Here is a 20,482-nt window from a genome sequence, read left to right on the forward strand (position 1 = left end):
GTATACGGGTAAGAGAGTCTAGCTAGCTACATTTTCAGATATTATAAGTTTCTAATTTAGTCAGAAAGTCGTTTTCATTTCAAGTTAAAGCGTACTGTTAGCTAGCTAGCTAACGTTAGCTGGCTGGCTCGCTAGCTAACGTTACGTGTATGACCTGGGTAGTAATATTATTCGTATCTCAGAGCCATTTGCATTGCTAGTTATAGCCTAATGTTAGCTAGAGAGCTAACATTGAACCTGGTTGGTTAGCTACCTGCAGATTCATGCAGGGTAGTAACGTTATGAGTTGGGATTATGGTTCATTGTTTAAACAAAAAACTCCACTATGCAAGTAACAATTTCACTGTACTGTTTATACCTTCTGTATCCTGTGCATGTGACAAATAAACATCGATTTTATTTGATATAATATGTGTTTACCAGAGACGGTAATGTGAAGAACAACATGACCTGCACCAAAGTCAAATTAGGATATAACGTTAGGCCAACGAGACAGTGTCCAAGTTCTAAAATTCTCCGGTAGAATGCCCTGCTTTTATTTCATCACACTCACAACCGTAAGCTATTTTCTGTAATTGGCTAGCCATTAACTTGTAAATAATGATCTTGTTGTGTGTTTATTTTCCTGTAATAATGAATATAAATGAGCTAAAGTGAAAACGTTGTCAGCTATATGATATGGTCATTATTTGAACTGGCTAGCCAGCTAACTTAACATTAGCTAGCTAGCTAACAAGCTAGAAACAAACCAAAACATTGTTTAGAAAGTTACATTTAGTTGCCTGGTTTGCTAGATTGACGTACTAAATTCATTTTTAAACGAGTGGGTTTATTGGTGTTAAAATACACCAGTTATGGTATTTTGGACATGCAGCATGTCGTTTTTGTGTTTATACTTTTTCATAACGACAAGTTTGATATCGGACGACAATAGAATGTTTATGATGTCACTGCGACAACTGTCAATAGACATAGTATTAACCAACCTTTAGTCTTGAAATCTTTGGTTGTTTAGTACTTGGCCTCACATGTGAATCCTTAAAGAGATGGGTGGGGCTAAGGCATAAGAGGGTGTGAACGATGCTGAATGGGTGTAGACAAAGAAGAGCTCTCCAGTAGGTTTACCAAAACATTCAAGGAACAAAGTTGATCAACTTTCAAAGCAGAATTACTTTCCGGTTGTTCCTCAACAGTAGTGTATGATATGTCATTTTCTAGCTCTGAGTGTCTACTTTTATCCAATGTAAAAAACACTATTGCAAATTTTGCTACATACAGTGGGGGAAAAAAGTATTTAGTCAGCCACCAATTGTGCAAGTTCTCCCACTTAACCCTCCCGTTGTCCTAGGGTCAAAATGACCCGCCACTGTGATAAAACCAACTTTATTTAATTTTTATATTTTTGGGATCATTTGTGAGAAGGAGGCAGTGAGACTTTAAAGAAAGTCTCACTGCCTCCTTCTCACAAATGATCAAAAAAATATAAAAATTAAATAAAGTTGGTTTAACACAGTGGTGGGTCATTTTGACCCTAGGACAACGGGAGGGTTAAAAAGATGAGAGCGGCCTGTAATTTACATCATAGGTACACGTCAACTATGACAGACAAAATGAGAAAAAAAATCCAGAAAATCACATTGTAGTATTTTTAATGAATTTATTTGCAAATTATGGTGGAAAATAAGTATTTGGTCACCTACAAACAAGCAAGATTTCTGGCTCTCACAGACCTGTAACTTCTTCTTTAAGAGGCTCCTCTGTCCTCCACTCGTTACCTGTATTAATGGCACCTGTTTGAACTTGTTATCAGTATAAAAGACACCTGTCCACAACCTCAAACAGTCACACTCCAAACTCCACTATGGCCAAGACCAAAGAGCTGTCAAAGGACACCAGAAACAAAATTGTAGACCTGCACCAGGCTGGGAAGACTGAATCTGCAATAGGTAAGCAGCTTGGTTTGAAGAAATCAACTGTGGGAGCAATTATTAGGAAATGGAAGACATACAAGACCACTGATAATCTCCCTCGATCTGGGGCTCCACACAAGATCTCACCCCGTGGGGTCAAAATGATCACAAGAACGGTGAGCAAAAATCCCAGAACCACACGGGGGGACCTAGTGAATGACCTGCAGAGAGCTGGGACCAAAGTAACAAAGCCTACCATCAGTAACACACTACGCCGCCAGGGACTCAAATCCTGCAGTGCCAGACGTGTTCCCCTGCTTAAGCCAGTACATGTCCAGGCTCGTCTGAAGTTTGCTAGAGTGCATTTGGAGGATCCAGAAGAGGATTGGGAGAATGTCATATGGTCAGATGAAACCAAAATAGAACTTTTTGGTAAAAACTCAACTCGTCGTGTTTGGAGGACAAAGAATGCTGAGTTGCATCCAAAGAACACCATACCTACTGTGAAGCATGGGGGTGGAAACATCATGCTTTGGGGCTGTTTTTCTGCAAAGGGACCAGGACGACTGATCCGTGTAAAGGAAAGAATGAATGGGGCCATGTATCGTGAGATTTTGAGTGAAAACCTCCTTCCATCAGCAAGGGCATTGAAGATGAAACGTGGCTGGGTCTTTCAGCATGACAATGATCCCAAACACACCGCCCGGGCAACGAAGGAGTGGCTTCGTAAGAAGCGTTTCAAGGTCCTGGAGTGGCCTAACCAGTCTCCAGATCTCAACCCCATAGAAAATCTTTGGAGGGAGTTGAAAGTCCGTGTTGCCCAGCGACAGCCCCAAAACATCACTGCTCTAGAGGAGATCTGCATGGAGGAATGGGCCAAAATACCAGCAACAGTGTGTGAAAACCTTGTGAAGACTTACAGAAAACGTTTGACCTGTGTCATTGCCAACAAAGGGTATATAACAAACTATTGAGAAACTTTTGTTATTGACCAAATACTTATTTTCCACCATAATTTGCAAATAAATTCATTAAGAATCCTACAATGTGATTTTCTGGATCAATTTGTCTGTCATAGTTGACGTGTACCTATGATGAAAATTACAGGCCTCTCTCATCTTTTTAAGTGGGGAACTTGCACAATTGGTGGCTGACTAAATACTTTTTTCCCCCACCGTATCATCCTTCATTATATGAGTGTCCTGGAGCATGGCAATATCTACTCCTTTCCTATTCATAATATCAAGACTACTAGTATAATTTTTTTTCTATTATGCCCTGTAAATTCCAAGAAAGTACAGATAACCATTAACATTTTTGAAAATACTTTATTGCAAAAGTAATAATGAGTACATTCCCATTTTAAAGTAAATAGATGAGTAATCAAATCAGCATAGAATATGTAAAAATAAAAAAATACATTTCCCAAGAGTCCTCCCAAACCGCAACTCATAAACTCCACCCTTTCCCTACCCTCCCACCAAAAAGGGAAAAACTCATGATTAAATTGTAGTTGTATTATACTCGTAATATCTACAGCATCCCTTTCTCATATACTCCAACAGCTCTGCATCCAGTAGCAGGACAATAATAAATCGCCCATCCACAGGGCTCCCTCTATTCATTTATTTTGTCCCATAATCTAAGTATCAAATCAATTCTACTGGACTAGAAAAAAAGGATCATGAACAAAATGAAACCATTTATGGTGAAATAAAAATAAATAAACGTAAAACCAAATATTGTTTGTCCAATCGCTGTTTGATAGGGACACGGTATAAACCATTCAACAGATCATGATTTGGTCATTACTGTTCAGTTCCCTCGGGGATATTCTATTAGTGGGTCCCATCTTGGCAGGGAAAAAGAAGAAGAAAAATAAAAAACTAAGTGAATGGAACACCCGGCCACAGACAGATAGGGGTTGAATATAAATAATAATTTAGTCAAGAAAGCAGCCGTGCACTATGACATGAGAGTAAATCATATTTTGGAGTGAAATAATGTCTCACTTGGTTCTGTTTGTATCCGTATTGATTTGTCTACATGAGAACCGACAATGCTCAATCAGAAAGATGCGATTATGCCCAACCACGTAACCGAGGGTGGGAAAAAAGGCATCCATAGTTCAAAATAAGTCTATACAGCCTCCATTTATAGATCTATTTTGCGTCCCAGGTATTATAAGACCTGGAGAGAGTTCGTTTTGTTAGAAGCAAATCAATTATGAATTGCAAAGTCTGTGGCAGATCGTACAAATCATATTCTGTCATACCTGGGATATTTGTGGGTGTTACATGCTGACCACACCGCCCACGTTACGTGCGCGAGCGTTGCAAAATAAATGTACACATACATGTTATTCAATCATATTATCCAAACTGGTCACGCGCGTCAACGAGCGTCTGCGTAGCCAGGCGCTAAAATAGAACTTGGTTCTATTTGTGACGCTTGACGCGCTGCAAGTCCCGCCTCTCCCCATTGGTTTTTAGGAGCATATACCCACATGGGTGACTGAAAGATGAACTATCCAGTCCAGTTGGTGGTGGTCATGCACCTTTAAAGTTTGTTGCCAACTGCCATATAAAGTCCAAAGAAGAAGAATAACCCTGAAGGAGGAGAGATAACTATTAAACGAACTCGGTTCACCCTTTTATCTGTGGACTAATTGTCGGAGAAGAGGACCTTGTGCATTTCATGTAAAATAACAACCCAATGTTTATATCCAAGGACAAATTAGCTAGCAACAGCAAGCTAGCTAGCTAAATTGCCATAAATGTTTAATGCTTTTCGACCTACTCCCAAATTAATATAGCTGGTTCAGAGTTTGTTTTGATATTTCAACCTGCATGTCCTGATCGCGTCTGGTGTGGGTGGACAAAATCAACATGCGAGCGGTGTGGTCAGCATGTTAGACCATATTATGCGCCTGTTCATGGGCCCGTGCCCACATGATCAAAAAGCATGTGCGGCCTACAGGACCGTGGTCGGGGGAGTTGAATCAAGCGTTGGCTTGACTTGCCTCTCGTAGAAAGAAGTCCATTGCTTCCGAGGCTTCCATGAAGGTGTGGGTCTTGTTGTTGAAGGTGATCGGCAGCTTTGCGGGTGAACCACGTCGTACTAAAGTTGTTTTTGCGCAGTAGTCCTCTCAACTCATTGTAGGTAGCTTACTGTTTCCGTAGCTCTGCAGGTAGATGCTGATCGTCTGTCCTTGGTACTGCAGTCTCCCCATCTATCCTGCCACGCGAAGAATCATTTGTTTTGCTTCGATGCTATGTAGCTCTGTTATCATACACCGATTTCCATTTGTCATAGGTTCGGTGCGATGAGTAATGTTCACCAGAGGGGTGGGACCAAGCTTATTTTGACCAAAAAGCTCATAGAAAATTTTACATAGGTTGTCGGTTTACGAGCTTCAATTCCATGATCCAGTCCAATTATTCTCAAATTGAATTTTTTGCTGGGTTTTCTAACGCCCGTGTCTTTTCCTCCAACAGCTTATTCGCCGTTAGCAATTTATCATAATTCTTCTCCACCGTTTACAGCCGAGTGTAATGCAGTAGCTGAAACCTCTAGATATTTTACTTTTGAGTCACAGTTAGTTAACGTGGTTTGAAGTTTCGCCAGTGTGTCATGGATTGGACTCAGTTTGGTGTCAAGAGCGGAGGATATTTCCTCGCGGACAATGTCTCTGGTCATCTTTGCAAGTGATCTATTGGAGTGCTGCATGTTTTTATACAGCATCCGCGTGTAGTTTGAGGTTTGCACCAAACACAACTTTTTTTAAAAAAGTAAAGCAATACCGTTTTAATCGTAATCTTGAAAAATAACGATAGATCTGTCGTGGATAAAGTCTTAATTTGAGGGAATTCTGTGGTATGACCTAAACTCGTTCACTGCATGTCCCTGGAAGTCGTCTGACCTTTGTTATTCCTAATCTATATCAATGACCTTGCTGCTGTGTCTTCTACAGTACTTCTCATTCTCTTTGCTGATTATACCAATTAGATTTTATCACACAATAATTGTTATTCACTAATTAATGAAGCAAACTCAGGTATGGCCACATTTTCTAAATGGTTTCAGATAATCAAATTATCTTTAAATGTTTTTAAAAATCCAACTTAATTGTATTCACTAGTAAGAATAAGAAATATTGTTTTAAAAAAAGAGCCAGAATCTCAATTGGTGGGAATGAAATGGAACAAGTCACATCCACTAGATTCCTCGTAGTTCTAATTGATGAAACGTTATCCTGGAAAGATCATATTAAATGTGTCTGTAGCAAAGTGATGAAATCGTTTGGTATCATCAGAAAGATTAGTGGTTTGGTTCATCATACTTTGCCTCCTAACTCTATACTATAGCTTAATTGACCCATGTCTCATTTACTGTAATATTGTCTGGGCCAGTACATATGCATCCTACCCACATAAATTACTCATCATACAAAATACATTTGCAAGACTAGCCACCTCCTCTAATTACCTGGCTCCATCTGCACCTTTGTTTAAGAAACTCAATAACTTGTCTATTTACGACATTAATGTACACCAATTATGCACTTTCATCTACAAATACTCGTACTTCCCAGACAGTTTACCTAAACCCTTCAATGGATTCTTCCAGGTTAATTCTGAAATCCATCTATATAACACAAGACACTGCGATAACCTTCACCCTCCCCACTGCAGCACCTCACATAGTAAATTCACTATCAGATACAGAGGAACCATATTCTGGAATTCTTATCTTCACATTGTCAAAACCTCATCATCCCTCAATAACTTCAAGCAAAGACTGGGAATCAGCCTGATGAATCAAACTACCCAATAATCCCCTCCATGTAGCCTAACTCTCTCACTCACACACACACACATGCACACACACACATAATCAAACATGTTTTTTCTTGTATACTGAGTGATTCATGCCTTGTTTAACTGTTCGAACAAATGTTGTTGTTTTTTTAAACTTATATTTGTGGTGTGGTTTTCATATAAGCCCTTTTGGGCTTCCAACCTCACCTGTACACCGTTTTTACCCGTTTTTTTTTATCTGTGCTGTTTTGTTTTTCACTTATTTTCTTTGGTGCGAATAAATAAAATCTAAAAACCTTTCTTGACCTTACAGTTCCTGTAACTCAACTACAGTCTCTTGCATATTGCTAAATACTTTTTATGGAGTTAGATAATTCATTTAATAGGCTTTGTTAACATATTAATTGCATAGTCTTATTATGGGCGCACTACAGGCTGACCCCTTCAGGGGCTCCCTAGAGCAGAGCGGTATTACAGGAACACAAAGGCCGCTGCTACTGCTGCTGGAACCCAGGCTGGCCTGCTTTATGGTTGTCACTAGCTCTCAGGTGTGAGATGTGAGGACTGAGACGGTCTGTCCTGTCTATTGACCAAGTGATTAAAGCGAAGGCTACAGGTTTTAGTTATTCTGATAAGGACAGATCTCAGATCTGTTAGTAATTGAGCTGGGTTATGAATGGAAGAATATTCTGCATTCTTTGTTTTATTAGGTAGGCCTACTCCGTAGATACCTGTTTGACTGACTGTGTCAAGGACAATTCAGTAGTTAATCTGTTTCTCATCTATTGTCCCTGTGTTTGTCTGGGCATGAGATGACCCTGGAGGAGAGGATGCTGATTAGTGACCTGAATAAATGTGACTTTGGGGAGCTCCACCCCATGCACAAGGAGAAGGTGGAGGCTGGGCCATTACTCAAGGAAGAGATAAATGACTACTCCAATATATTGGATTGAGTGTAATTGCTATGGATAAACAATATTGTGAGAGCAAAGGGGGTTAATATTAAAACTAGTTGAGATCAAGCAGGCTTTATTATATTTCATTCCAGGTAATGAAAGAGGCCAACCAGAAAATAGTGGAGGAGTATGGCTTCTGTATGCATGACCACCACCGGGAGCGAATCGGCAACTTTAAGATTGAGCCCCCGGGTCTGTTCCGAGGGCGGGGGGAGCACCCTAAACAAGGCATGTTGAAGAAGAGGATCCAGGATGTCATCATCAACTATGCAAAGTGAGACTGGCTCGGCTCAGAACATTGACTGGCTGGTAAAGGAGAGGTTACAGGAGAGGAAATGGTTAATAAAAGAGAAGGTTTGCTGGCCAGAGAAACACTATGAAACAGTTAACTGATGGAACAGTCCCACAACGGGTTTTAATGTTCCAATAGTCATCGCTCAATAAGGTTCAGTAGTTGTATCTAGAGGAAGACCACATGTTAGTTTTCCAAACTACTCCACTCCTCTAAGACCTCTTGTCTGTGTGTCTTGTCATATGATGGTGCAATAATTTGGTGCATTTTTTTTTTTTTTTTTTTTTTTTTTTGGGGTGATTTTTCAGGGGGTGCTGCAGCACCCTCAGCACCCCTACTTCCCGTGGCTATGGGTTTTACTATATCATTTATTCCATCCTAGCCATATTTCCTAATCTGCTTGCATGTGCCTCCCCAAGGTGTTTTGGTGCTCAACGTTTTTCCACACCCTAACGTTTATTATAAACTGGGTGGTTCAAGCCTTGAATGCTGATTGGCTGACAGCCATGGTATATCAGACCGTATACCATGGGTATAACAAAACATGTATTTGTACTGCTCTAATTACGTTGGCAACCAGTTTATAATAGCAATAAGGCACCTCTGGGGTTTGTGGTATATGGCCAATATACCACGTTGCGTCGTGCATAAGACAGCCCTTAGCCGTGGTATATTGGCCATATACCACACCCCCTCGTGCCTTATTGCTTAACTATACCACAGGTCAATATTGTCTACCATCCTAACTGTATATCCTGCTCTCTATCCACCATTCATAGTTACAATAGTGTTAGGTGGATCGTTTGTCTAGATCTGCAATAGGCTAACTAGCAAACATACCACACATAAAAACATTCAAAGCTGCATCACTTTTCAATATGAATCCACCAGAATCAATAGGAATAGCTGATAGGCAGCAGAGAGGCCAATTGCATCATTGTGCATGAAAGAACAGTGAAGACATGAGACACGCAGCTCAAAAACCTCCCCTATTGATCTTGTTTAGGGACAATACAATTATTCTACCTAGACTAGCCTACAACACCACAATGCCATGAGTAATTGTGAGTACAACATTCTACTCTAGGCTGCAGTGAAAATGTAATTTGAATAACGGCGCGAAAGCCATGTAAGTTGAACGTTTCATTCCATTAATTCCATTTGGATGAGTTGTAGCACCACTCTCGACAGTTCATAATGTCTAGAAAGGGACAGTAGCAGGCCAGTCTGGCTGTATTTTTACTTCTGATACTGAGATGAGCTGTCTGTTGCAGGTCATCATTCTCCCATGTCGTCCTATAATAATGTGGCCACATATGCTCCCAGCAGGCCCAGTTATTCAGGAAAGCTTAACACACACTCTGCCTCTCCAATCCAAGCGGATATTCTTTGCGCACCTACAACCTAACGCTTCAGTATAGCCTAAATATGTGTCATTTAACTTTTAAAATGTATTACCAGTCACAATGTTTGAATCTGATTAGGCTACTTCAAAAGTCTCCTGTAGGCATGCGCCCGTTCGTCCAAAATATAATTCCAGCATCCTCAAAATGGTTTGACATTAACCAGGTTTCCATCCAACCTTTTTATGCGAGTAAAGTACATGGCGGATAAAAAATGTCAAGACATCATGGGAAAGCATGCAGTTTATTAGGCTAGATTAAATAAATTATGATAAATTATGATTAACTTCACAGGGTGGTGAAAGTGTACAGTGATGAGCTTGAGGGTCTTATTCTGGTGTTTGGCTGCCGTTTGACAAATACAAATAATCTCACACCTTTGTCCATAATAATCTCTTCATGTAGGCTATACCTGCACTGTATCTGCGAGCTGTTGGCTAGAGCGCACGTGCCAATACCAGAGTGGGCGCATTCACTATACCTAAGCAAAAAAATTTGTGACAAAACCATCAGTAGGCCTGGAGTTGAATACATGGGAATTGAACCGCAAAAGTTATTTTTATGTGCACTACGTATTTATGCACAGACTTTTATCCGGAAAAAGTCAATTTTAATGGAAACAACTCTGATAAGAAAATGCGCATATCGTTTTTATGCAGATTCTATCATATTTGCATGAAAATCTGTCACCAATTGGATGGAAACCTAGCTATAGACACTCTAAAGACTCTGGCAAGTGTGCTAGTCCAGTGTCACTTTGATTATGCCTGCACATAATGGTTCAACAGCAGCCCCGAACATCTAAATAAGCTACAGACCAGACAAGCTTGTAAGAATTGTACTTTTTTTTTTCTTTTCTTCAGTCATTTAGCAGACGCTCTTATCCAGCGCAACTTACAGTTAGTGAGTGCATACATTATTATTTTTTCATACTGGCCCCCCGTGGGAATCGAACCCACAACCATGGCGTTGCAAACGCCATGCCATACCAATTGAGCTACATCCCTGCTGGCCATTCCCTCCCCTACCCTGGACCAATTGTGCGCCGCCCCATGGGTCTCCCATTCGCAGCCAGCTACGACAGAGCCTGGATTCGAACCAGGATCTCTAGTGGCACAACTAGCACTGCGATGCAGTGCCTTAGACCACTGCGCCACTCAGGAGACTTGGAGTACTTAAACTCCCCCCTCATACTCATCTGGAGGTCAAGCACTTCAAGTGGAAAAAACAGTAGTATTAATTAAACTTAGTCTGGTTCACAGAATCATCATGGACTCAGCCCCCAGGTATGTATCCAACCATTTTTCATTTGTTGGAGATGTCCACACCACCAGCATAATACCAGAGCCAGAGACTCACTGTTTTAAATATGAGTATCTGGTAAGAACCCATTTTTATATACCGGCGCTGTTGAGTGGAACAAACTACCACATCAACTCAAAGCCATACCAACCATAACCACTTTTTAAAATAATGTCAAAAGCTGGCTGTGTGAACAGAATAACTTTTTTTTGTCTGGAAAAAAAGTATTTAGTCAGCCACCAATTGTGCAAGTTCTCCCACTTAAAAAGATGAGAGGCCTGTAATTTTCATCATAGGTACACGTCAACTATGACAGACAAAATGAGAAAAAGAAATCCAGAAAATCACATTGTAGGATTTTTTATGAATTTATTTGCAAATTATGGTGGAAAATAAGTATTTGGTCACCTACAAACAAGCAAGATTTCTGGCTCTCACAGACCTGTAACTCCCTGTCCTCCACTCGTTACCTGTATTAATGGCACCTGTTTGAACTTGTTATCAGTATAAAAGACACCTGTCCACAACCTCAAACAGTCACACTCCAAACTCCACTATGGCCAAGACCAAAGAGCTGTCAAAGGACACCAGAAACAAAATTGTAGACCTGCACAAGGCTGGGAAGACTGAATCTGCAATAGGTAAGCAGCTTGGTTTGAAGAAATCAACTGTGGGAGCAATTATTAGGAAATGGAAGACATACAAGACCACTGATAATCTCCCTCGATCTGGGGCTCCACGCAAGATCTCACCCCGTGGGGTCAAAATGATCACAAGAACGGTGAGCAAAAATCCCAGAACCACACGGGGGGACCTAGTGAATGACCTGCAGAGAGCTGGGACCAAAGTAACAAAGCCTACCATCAGTAACACACTACGCCGCCAGGGACTCAAATCCTGCAGTGCCAGACGTGTTCCCCTGCTTAAGCCAGTACATGTCCAGGCTCGTCTGAAGTTTGCTAGAGTGCATTTGGAGGATCCAGAAGAGGATTGGGAGAATGTCATATGGTCAGATGAAACCAAAATAGAACTTTTTGGTAAAAACTCAACTCGTCGTGTTTGGAGGACAAAGAATGCTGAGTTGCATCCAAAGAACACCATACCTACTGTGAAGCATGGGGGTGGAAACATCATGCTTTGGGGCTGTTTTTCTGCAAAGGGACCAGGACGACTGATCCGTGTAAAGGAAAGAATGAATGGGTCCATGTATCGTGAGATTTTGAGTGAAAACCTCCTTCCATCAGCAAGGGCATTGAAGATGAAACGTGGCTGGGTCTTTCAGCATGACAATGATCACAAACACACCGCCCGGGCAACGAAGGAGTGGCTTCGTAAGAAGCGTTTCAAGGTCCTGGAGTGGCCTAACCAGTCTCCAGATCTCAACCCCATAGAAAATCTTTGGAGGGAGTTGAAAGTCCGTGTTGCCCAGCGACAGCCCCAAAACATCACTGCTCTAGAGGAGATCTGCATGGAGGAATGGGCCAAAATACCAGCAACAGTGTGTGAAAACCTTGTGAAGACTTACAGAAAACGTTTGACCTGTGTCATTGCCAACAAAGGGTAAATAACAAAGTATTGAGAAACTTTTGTTATTGACCAAATACTTATTTTCCACCATAATTTGCAAATAAATTCATAAAAAATCCTATAATGTGATTTTCTGGAGAAAAAAAAAATCTCATTATGTCTGTCATAGTTGACGTGTACCTATGTTGAAAATTACAGGCCTCTCTCATCTTTTTAAGTGGGAGAACTTGCACAATTGGTGGCTGACTAAATACTTTTTTCCCCCACTGTAGTTGTATATGTATTTATGGTGGTGTTAAAAACGCAAACCATGATATTGAAGCACCCGAAGTCGGTATGCTTTGTTTATTGGTTGTGTGGTGCATTGGCAAAGAAACCTGTTGGTGGAAAATGTGTTGCATATATTTTATATAATTATAAATATGGCCTCAAAATGTTGAAAATCTGATTTCCCTCTACCTGATTGTTTTCTGCAGCCAGCTCTGATTGTAGTGTAGGTCTAATGACAATTTGGGGGGTGCTTAGTCCTATATTTGTCTTGTTACACAAGTGTGTAATGGAAATGTGTTTCTTGCATATCCCAACTCCCCTGAAACATCTGTAGGGAGTTGGGTCACAGCCAGGGTCACCATTGTCCAGCACCCTCTGAGCAATTGGGCTTAAGTGCCTTGCTCAATGGCACAGAGACAGATAGTTTTTTTCACCTTGTCAGCTCTGGGATTCGAACCAGCGACGTATTGGTTACAGGCCCAACACTCTAACCTCGAGGCTGCCACCCCTAATGAAATGGGCAGGGAGAGTGACCTAGTCCATGATGGTCGGCGAACCCTCAACCTTCTGTTCCGTAGCCCTGCGTGGCATCGACTGTGCCACAAAAGCATGCTGATGTGGCAAAGTCGATATCCACGTTTATAAACACAGGGTGGCTACAGTTATTGTTATTTATGGTCGTAAACATTATTTTGAGTTAATTCTATGAGGGAGGAGGGGGTGTCATTTTTTTTACAGTACAAGGGGAGGGTCATGTGAAAATATTTGTAACATTGGGGAGGGGGGTGCAATTTCTTGTGACACTTTGAGTTGGACCAGCCCCTCCCCGCAGTAGCCTACATTTCAAAATGTCCCTAGCCTTGTGGCATTTTCATGGGTAAAAAAGCTGTATCAGAAACCCAAGTCTACTGTAGTTGTTAGTCTCCTATTGTCCTGAACATGACATGACCCATGACCCTCCATTCATTCAAACACACACGACACACACTGCAGGCTTCATACAGTCAGGAAAAATTTTATCTCGAAATTGCTTCAGTTATATACGTTGGTTCTGTTTTGAACATTGCATGGCCATTATGGTTAGGTTCTGCATCTGTAGGTGTTTAGTTTATTTTGTCGTAGTACGGTTGAGCGTGTTGTAGGAGTTGTATTCTATTTTACCCTGGCATATTGAATAGAGGAAATCTTGTGAGTTTATGTTTGCGGGTGTGATCTGTGCTTTTGAATAGTTGTTGAATAGGCCTAGAAGTCGCACTGTGAACTTCTGAAGCTTTGACTATTCTGAACAGTTCTTTTTATTTTTAAGGAGAGGTCCGTGGGGAGCGCGTCTTTATCTGCAAGTTTAGAAGCTATTTTCTTTTGTGTTGCTTGAGAGGAACATGTGATTCGGTGCAATTTGTCACCTTTGTCGTGTTAATTGGTTTGTATGATGTAATGGATCAGAGGTGTTTTGCGTGCATATGGGCGTGTATGGTGTGCCTGTGATTCATATTGCCATCTACCCGCCACTGCTTAGTGATAGAAGCATGCACTAAGACTTGTTGGGTAAACGTAGGGCTGCTGGTGCTGCTGCTGCTGAGAGATCAGAGGTAGATGAACTGGTCTTTGAACATCTCCACTGTGGCAATAGTCTGCTCTGCTCCATCTCCCTGGTGAGTCTTTTTGAGATTAACAGCAAGGTTACACATAGACTTAGAATACACAGTTCACTCTCCTCCATCACTATCCTACCCATTCAACTCCTATTTTCATAGTATTTTCCTCTACTTTACTTTTACATTTCTGAAGGATTCCTGACACTGGGTGTTAGCAAAGATGGTTTAGTATGAAGATATTTAGAAACTGCTTCTCCAATAGAAATCCCCGATCACGCTTGTAGGCGATGTCATGGAGACGTTGGCTAGCTAAGCTTATGCGCAGAAACGCGTAATCGCGTCTAACAGTTGTCTTGTGCCGAACTGTGCCTGTGCAGCCCGTCAAATCAAAGGCACTCCTGAAAATGAAAAAGTGTCAGTTTATCACTTTCATGAGGTTGGAGTAATAACATGTTCAGCTACTTAAGACATTGGCTCAAATCTCTCTCTCTCTCTCTCTCTCTCTCTCTCTCTCTCTCTCTCTCTCTCTCTCTCTCTCTCTCTCTCTCTCTCTCTCTCTCTCTCTCTCTCTCTCTCTCTCTCTCTCTCTCATACCTCTCGTTCCCTCATCATCCAACCGGGATGGAATATAATTAATGCCTCCATTGTGTGTTTGTGACCATTAAAATCAACATGGCCGGGATGGAATATGATTCATGCCTCCATTGTGTGTTTGTGACCATTAAAATCAACATGGCTACTTCCTGAGCTCCCAGCCTCCTGGACATCTCACATCACCTTCCACCATTCCTCCCTCCTCCTCCACCCTCTTATCTCCCAGTTCTTTATTTTGAAGGTTAAGTTATTCCACAGTTTGTCGCCATGACGATGTGGCCTTGGCAACAGTGAGGTGGGAGTGTGAGATTGTGTGGGGATAGCTAATTAAACAGCCGCTGGATAGCGCTACGCTACTATGCAAACATAATGTCACCCTTTCTGACTGCTTTTCTCCACTAGACATTTAACAGGTTAGACACGTGTGGAAGAATTGGACTACTAAACACATGACTATGAACACATTGTTTTAACCACAATCTCATGAAATACTAAAAGGTTTATGCTTGAGTGTTGGCCCTCGGTTGTAGCAAGTGCAAGGCTTCTGAATGGAATAAGAAAGCACTGCCTGGAAGCTGCACCTTCCCATGTAATGAAACATGGGTGTGGAGAGACCATGTAAAGACAATGATGTGACCATAGTGTTCCTAAGGCTCTGTGTTGTTGTGGTTCCCCGGGGTGAGAAGGACTGGGAGAAGTATGAGGTGGCCCTCAGGTTGAAGATCTGTGTGGTGGGATCACATCACCCTCCACGACACGCTGGAGGACAAGGACAGTGTGGTGGAGTTTGACTTCCTGGGTAAAGATTGTATCCGCTACTACAACAAGGTTCCCGTCACCGAGGGTAAGTAGCCAACAGCCACTAGCTGTTACAAGGGACACGTCTGAAATGGCACCCTATTCCCTTTCCTTATATGCACTACTTTTGGCCAGGCACTGTCATTTCAGACGCAGCCAAGGCCAGCAGCACCCCCAGACTGAGCTGTCTGCTCAGAGTAGGTGCCCTGGGGTGGAGGACAGTGAGAGAGCCCCAGGGAGAGAGACATGCCTGGAGGGCGTCATTTTAGATTGAATTTGTGTCGCTGCCACATTTCTCTGATTGAACCACTAGTGTTTGCTCCTGTTGGAACAGGCTAACTTCAAACTTCTGAAGTCAAGAGTTCAAATAAAAAGTTAGTAGTTTAATAATCATTTTTAGAGAAATAATTGACAGATCAATTTGACTGGGATTATGCAAAAGGTGGTTTAAATTCTAGGGTTGTTCTTCATATATATTTTTTGCTGTAATTCTTCCAATACTTTTCAGTTGAGGAATATGCCAACACTCAAACTCAAATGACTGCTTTATATGGTCAAGATAAAATGTATCCAAATAATTGTCTATTCACACTTTAATTGATTATCCCATCAGGCCCGATATTGAATCTGTCAGTCAAAGTAATTCTGACACAAAAAACATAACGAAGGGAGATTTTTCTTTTGAAATATTTTGGCTGATTTCATTCTGTTCTGCCAAGCAGCTGTCTGTCAGTGTGAAAATGAGGCTAAACAACATTAGCTGGGGGGTGTCAGGATTCAGCTCCAGTATGATTCAGCCATGCTATCTCCAAGAGGAATAGGAAACATTGCATCTGACAGCCAAAGTTTTTTTGTTTTCTGGCAGAAGGTGTAATTATTCAAATGAGTATTTAAAAGCAACACATCAGGTACAATTAATTAGTATTAGTGTCCTGAATATTTTAGCATGTTTATTCCACGGGAAGGGGATAGCTGGTAAATGTCAGATTGAATAGAATGAATTTTCATTCCAGCTCTATGGGAGAGCGTGATGAATTGCAATGCAAAGTGTTGGATAGCCAGATCACATGATTATCTATTTACCAATCTACACTTGCCAGCATCTGCATTTTGAAGTGTATGTCTGTGTCCGGTCACTTTGTGTATCATCTAAACAGCATTTTGAATGTTGAACCAGCATACTGCTGTGTTCTCCTATCAAACATAGTTGTGTCTTAGACATCTGTTCATGCATAAACAGCCTGTGATGAGTGCAGATTGTTGCCATGTTTTCAGGTCCTTCCTGATGACTCCAAAACATTGGTTGATCAATCAGCCGTCAGCTCTCTGTTGCACCAATCCAGACACTGAGTCTGGAATAAATCTTTCTAAATCCTCACACATCCATCAAAGGCTCTTATTTCCCTATTTAGTTATTTACTATTGGCTCAAGGATAAATTGTCATTCAAATCGGTCTGTTTTAAAAAGCAACACATCTGTTACCATTTAATTAGTTCCTTGCATATTTTAGCTGGTTTATTTAGAGCAGGAGGAAAACAGGACTTCTTGGAAAATATAATTGATGCAGATCTTTTTTCCTCCATCTCTCTCTGTCTCCCCTGTGAGCTGGAGGAGCAGGGTAGACAGCCCTGGGCTCTCCTACCATGACCAGTGTGTAGACTAGATGTGAGCAGCTGTGTGTCTGGGCTGGAGGTCTGGAGGTCTAGGACAGACAAGGTAGGATTTAAAACCTGTCTCTCTCTCGGTCTTGACCTTATTTGGTTTATTCAGGTGTTCAAGAACCTCTTCATGGAGAATAAGGAGCCTGGAGACGACCTGTTTGATCGCCTCAACGTGAGTCACACAGGAACCAGTCTGGCTTGTTTATCTCAACATGTAAACAAACAAACAAACATCCCTCACAGCATGTTGTCCGTGTTGCTGTGCTGTAGACGGCTGTAGCCTAACGATACAGTAAAGCTCAGTGAGTGACCATAACAGCCACGGGTGTGCCTGATAGGGATAGGGAGAGAGGGAAGGCTAAGCGGCAGATCTAAGGGTGGGTGGATTATATATAAATCCTCTGTCCTTTCACCTCTCCCTCAGGCAGAAGTAAGGCTGTGTCGCCAGGCAGTGGATCAGGTTATTGCTATGATTGGTGTGAAATGACATGCTTGTGATCTACTCCTGAGAGGCGAGAGGCGGAGGAGTTGACGGACAGAGAAGAGGGTGTCTCCTCCGTGACCTAAGGCACATCAGGAAATGGAGGGGCATGTTGGAGGGGGGAATGTTAATCGCTGCTCGGAGCAGGGCTGATTAACACTTTGAAAGGACAGGTCAGAAGTTGGGAGAGGGTCTAAGCACCAGCCACAGGAGGAAATTGGTGCAAGCTCTAATAAATGCTTTCCCTCCGCCATGTTTAGCTGGGCCGGGCTTGAGACCTTATTATCCACCTGTTGCGGACAGTACGAGGGTCTGTGTGAGTGTGTGTGACTGTCAGTGTGCATGTACAGTAGCCTATATAAAGGAACAGCAGTACATGTCTGACTCGCCGTTGCTACTTGAGTGAGTGTACGATCAGAATGGTTTGTTCAAACTTTATTTATTCAGGCTGTGTGTAAGGAGCAGGGTAGGATTATCTTAGCATCCCACCACCAGCTTCTCAAACCATTGTGATTTACCTGTCCTGCTGTCCAAACCTTCTCCACAGCGTTGTTGACCCTTTATCTCCCGCAGTCAGAGCAGGTTCAGGGAGAACACAACCAGACAGTAGCTGACCACCAGGCCAGGCTGAGGTACAGAGGGGTCTGGAATTATTGGATCCCTTGATAAAGATGAGAGAAAAAGACTGTATAAAATAAATAATACAAATACTGAGGTATGTTGTATGCCATTTTTTAAAAACAATTATAATATTTGATACTAATACAATTGCTCAGAGAAAAATATTTTATTTCAAGGTCAAATGCAGCCGTTTTTATCTCAATATCAAATCATTTATTGGTAACAATTAAGTACCTTACTGTGATTCTTTTAATTAAAATGGTAAAAAGGAACAAAAATTGCTTCTTAGCAAAGAGCATTTTCTCAAGCAAGAAATGGTCGGAGTGGGGAGGGGAAAACTGAAAATGAGCTGTTATTGGCAGAGAGGTTTGGAACTCTCTTTCTTATTGTTTTTTAAAACTAATTTACCACCTGGTGATGTCACCAGGCCGGCCAAAACTCCATCCCACCAAAACGGGCTGCAATTTCAGGCGGTCTATTCAAACAGCTCTTACACTAAAAGGACATTTTCATCATTTTCACAATTTCATAGTATTATTCCGCCCTCATCTTGTGGAAATATATATAAAACACAGGAAAATCACGTTTTTGACTGCACTGGGCCTTTACCAACTAATACAACAAATCTAAAAAAGAGGGGTCAAAATGATTGGATCCCTTGTTTTCATTACTCCAGCACCCTCCCCTTGCGAGGATAAGGACACTGAGCCTTTTTTTTTTTTAATAAATAAATATGAGATTGGAAAACACATTGGGAGGGATCTTAGACCATTCCTCCATACAAAAGCTTTCCAGATCCTTGATATCCTTTGTCTATGCTTATGGACTGCCCTATTCAAGTCTGGAGACTGAGATGGCAATTGCAAAATGTTGATTTTGTGGTCAATTAACCATTTCTTTGTGGAATTGTATGTGTGCTAGGGGTTATTGTCTTGCTGGAAGATTCACTTGCGACCAAGTTTCAGCCTCCTGGCAGAGGCAACCAGGTTTTGGCTAAAATGTCCTGATACTTGGTCAAGTTCATGATGCAGTTGACCTTAAGAAGGGGCCCCAGGACCAGTGGAAGCAAAAATAGCCCCATAACATCAAAGATCCACCATCATATTTTACAGTAGGGATGAGGTATTTTCTGCATATGCATTATTCTTTCGAAGGCCAAACCAACCATTGGTGTGCATGGCCAAAGAGCTCTATTTTCATGTCATCTGACCATAGCACCGCCTGGAGTTTGCTAAAAGGGCATTGGCCCTTGGATTAGAACTGGTGCTATGGTCATATGACACGAAAATAGAGGTATTTGGCTACCCACACCAGCATTATGATTCATTTACATGACACTACAACATTCAATTGCGTTGATTCGTGCCATTCATTCATTTGGGTACAGCGCATCCGCTTATCTCTATCTGCTGATTATCTGGTATTGTCTGGAAAGACAATTATCTTCCTAAAAAGTGTGCTGCGAATTCTACTAGATGACAAGCCGAAATGAATATAACATCCTGGCATTTAAAGCATACTCGAAATTTCACATACTATAAAACTTTATATTTTCGCATACCTAAACTGCCTACTATTTAGAACGCAAGTATGGTGACATAACCAGAGATTGATAAAGAATGCAGATATATCCTGGGTTTAATGGGCTCCCCTAGTGGGTGAGGAACGGAGGGGGGTGAGGAGCTGAGGGGGGAGGAAGGTATTTCTCACCACCCAGCAGCCTCCCTGTATGAGGGGGGGGGGGGGGTGTCCTGAGTGACCCAGGTCTGTCTGATGAGATTTTAGATTGTCATTATACCAGCATCACCTTTACGCTTCGTCCACAACACTGTAGTGTAGGATCTCACTGGGATTGCTTTGGTTAATTCATTGTCTATACACGCCTATGTGACGCCCATGCAAATATATTGGGGTGTGTGTCATTACAGCTGTAGACCCCTGCTCTTAACCTCCAAGCATATCTTGTTATTGGAGAGGAGAGTCCTTGCTGTGTGGTGGTGCAGTTGATGGAAATGTATTTATTGTCTTTGGCAGATTAGACCTACACTGATACTTTTAGAATTGCATTTAAGTCAGAGGAAAGTAATAAGATGGCCTTTTTTAATCTACTCCTTACTTTTAATGATGATGGCATTATTTCTTATTTTCATTTTTTGTTGACTGCAGTTAAAAAACCTCAGGACTACACTGCCATCTAGTGTTTCAGGACATACTTTTTCACACCTGTCTTTATCCAGTCCTCAAGTCGTGA

The 20,482-nt window shown here is 41.6% G+C and overlaps 1 pseudogene across 1 annotated transcript in view; it reads left to right on the top strand.

Moving 5' to 3' along the window:
- Positions 1-20,482, top strand: part of LOC311137533 (DNA topoisomerase 1-like) — a 68,411-nt pseudogene that overhangs the window by 46,245 nt on the left and 1,684 nt on the right. The window contains exons 7-10 of the transcript in view: positions 7,543-7,623; positions 7,743-7,960; positions 15,392-15,513; positions 17,239-17,301. The product of the transcript in view is annotated as a DNA topoisomerase 1-like (transcript). The remainder of the gene's footprint in view (positions 1-7,542; positions 7,624-7,742; positions 7,961-15,391; positions 15,514-17,238; positions 17,302-20,482) is intronic.

This window comes from Coregonus lavaretus (genome assembly GCF_964263955.1).
Source record: "Coregonus lavaretus genome assembly, chromosome: 11".
Taxonomy (NCBI): Eukaryota; Metazoa; Chordata; class Actinopteri; order Salmoniformes; family Salmonidae; genus Coregonus; species Coregonus lavaretus.